At 40.0% G+C, this 2,608-nt stretch overlaps 1 protein-coding gene across 4 annotated transcripts in view; it reads left to right on the top strand.

Annotated features, from left to right (window-relative positions):
- RBL2 (RB transcriptional corepressor like 2) overlaps nt 1-2,608 on the top strand; it is a 55,330-nt gene that overhangs the window by 15,202 nt on the left and 37,520 nt on the right. The window contains exon 1 of one of the 4 annotated variants that reach the window (XM_017530091.2): nt 944-1,650. The exons of the other annotated variants lie outside the window; for them this stretch is intronic. The gene's annotated coding sequence lies outside the window, so the exon portion shown is untranslated. Of the gene's footprint in view, nt 1-943; nt 1,651-2,608 lie in introns of those variants that run through there. 4 annotated transcript variants of the gene reach the window in all.

Raw genomic sequence — 2,608 nt, 5'->3', positions numbered from 1 at the left:
TGGCACGATCTCGGCTCACCGCAACCTCCGCCTCCTGGGTTCAGGCAATTCTCCTGCCTCAGCCTCCTGAGTAGATGGGATTACAGGCATGCGCCACCATACCCAGCTAATGTTTTGTATTTTTAGTAGAGACGGGGTTTCACCATGTTGACCAGGATGGCCTCGATCTCTTGATCTCGTGATCCACCCGCCTCGGCCTCCCAAAGTGCTGGGATTACAGACTTGAGCCACCGCGCCTGGCCCACTGGCATGTTTCTTTAGTGATGATAAGGTGGCATGATCAGTGGCATGAAATAAAGGCTTCAGAGTATATAAACCATTTCTACGGTGGCTACAAATTTTAGAATGTGCAACTGCTATTATGAATGATAGTAATCTTTTCTTATGATTGTATTGAGCAAGTATGTTTGACTTCTAGGATTTTTATCTGTTTTGTTTGTCTCTTACGGCATATATAGACTTAAAAGTAAATATATTTGGTACTATATATAGTATGTACAATACAGGAAGAAAATTTTATTGTCCTTTGTTCTCACTGGACTGGTTGGGGTGGCTTATTTTTTTTTTCCATAATTAACTCAGTGTTTGAAGTTTATCTCATTAATTCAGTGTATAATAATTCCATCTTAAGAACCTCTGTGGGTTGTGCATGGTGGTGGACGCCTGCAATCCCAGCTATTCGAGAGGCTGAGGTGGGAGAATCACTTGAACCTGTGAGGCAGAGGCTGCAGTGAGCTGAGATTGTGCCTCGAGTCTGGGCCACAGAGCAAGACCCTGCCCCCCCCCACCCCCCAAAAAAAGAACCTTTGTCCTCTCACAGTCCACCACCGTGATCTTTTATACTGAACCATTATCTTTTCTAATAGTCATTTAATTGCTTTAATTCAGCTCTTATTTTGGGGAAAGGTATATTCTTTTATAGCCAGCTTTCTAATAACATTCTCTGAAGTGTATAGACATCTCATTGTCTCATTCTTGATAAACAGGTCAACTGTTGACTGCTATTTTTGTTGACTTCTCATGGCAGGTACATACCAGTGACAAGTTCGGGCTTGTCACATGAAGGGCTTTGTGGCCAGAAGACCGATAGGTGCCATTTCCTGTTTTAGATGAAGTCTCAAACTTTCTCATTCCTGATACCAGCTCTGGAGATAAAACATTTCTATTTACTTGTTATCTTTGTTGATTAACAGATAAAATGTCTCACAAACTCAGATTTATTTATAAGGTCAGAATTTGAAATAGAAAGTATGTCATGTTGAGAGAGTCCTAGAATTTAATTTAAATTAGATTCTGATCTTTATGGGGTATTTCAGCTTTTTGTTAGACGTTGCAGTGCTGCTGGGTTTTTTTTCCCTTCCATGGCAAGTGCACACCAGTAACAAGTTTAGGCTTGTTCGTGTGATGGGCTTTATAGTTTGAAACCAGTAGGTGCTACTTACTTCCTGTTTAACAATGAGGAACCAAGTATATTTTAAAATTAAACCTCTTTATAGTAGAACCAAGCAAGTTGTTTGGCTATATCAATCCACAGTTTAATGTATTGATTATCATTTGCCTTTTTGGCAACAGAAGAATGTTTTCTTCTTTAAGTTGATTTGTTGAATGTTTCCATCTGTACAAAAAAAGAATTGCTTTGTATATGCTAAGGTAAGTGGTAACTTTCTTTGGCAGAATAGAGAGAAAGGGAAACAAAGCTGCACACGTGTGTGTGTGTGTGTGTGTGTATGTGTGTGTGTGTGCCTACACACTTGGGTAGGCATTAAGTATGAAAACGCTAAGGTTTGGAATTAATTCTTCAGATATATGTTAGCTATTTAAATTGAATTAATCCCATGAGACAAGAATGTAAAATCACCATAAAACAAACGTTCAGTGTTTAACCAAAAAAAGGATAGGCTTGAAGATATGAAATAACTAGAAATAATTCTTAATTTCTAGGAAATTAAGATAATAATAGAATGGTTTAACTACATGTAAAAATGTGTTCAGTGTTAGAGTTCAGCCAGCACTACAGAAATGACATGTTTCTGTTAGTTTAGGTTTTGATTTCTCTCTTTTTTGTGTGTGTGTGTGTGTGTGTGTGTTTTTAAAGATGGGGTTTCACCATGATGGCCAGGCTGGTCTTGAACTCCTGACCTCAGGTGATCCACCCACCTCAGCCTCCCAAAGTGTTAGGATTACAGGCGTGAGCCACAGCGCCCGGCTGGTTTTGATTTCTTATTTCTTTGTTACCAAGCATCAGCAATTATTCTTGGGACTAGTAGCTCTAGAATTGAAAGATATTTAATGATATTCCTGTTGCATTAATTTCTATGAGCTTATAATTTAGAAAAGTATTTAAAATGTTACTGTCAGAGTCTGATCAAAAGTTCTGGTCTTTAAAATATATGTGGCCGGGCGCGGTGGCTCAAGCCTGTAATCCCAGCACTTTGGGAGGCCGAGGCGGGTGGATCACGAGGTCAAGAGATCGAGACCATCCTGGTCAACGTGGTGAAACCCCGTCTCTACTAAAAATACAAAAAATTAGCTGGGCATGGTGGTGCGTGCCTATAATCCCAGCTACTCAGGAGGCTGAGGCAGGAGAATTGCCTGAACCCAGGAGGCG

Source organism: Cebus imitator, unplaced genomic scaffold (assembly GCF_001604975.1).
Source record: "Cebus imitator isolate Cc_AM_T3 unplaced genomic scaffold, Cebus_imitator-1.0 Scaffold63, whole genome shotgun sequence".
Classification (NCBI taxonomy): Eukaryota; Metazoa; Chordata; class Mammalia; order Primates; family Cebidae; genus Cebus; species Cebus imitator.
The sequence above is the reverse complement of the archived record's forward strand: the minus strand, read 5'-3'. Positions and strand labels throughout refer to the sequence as shown.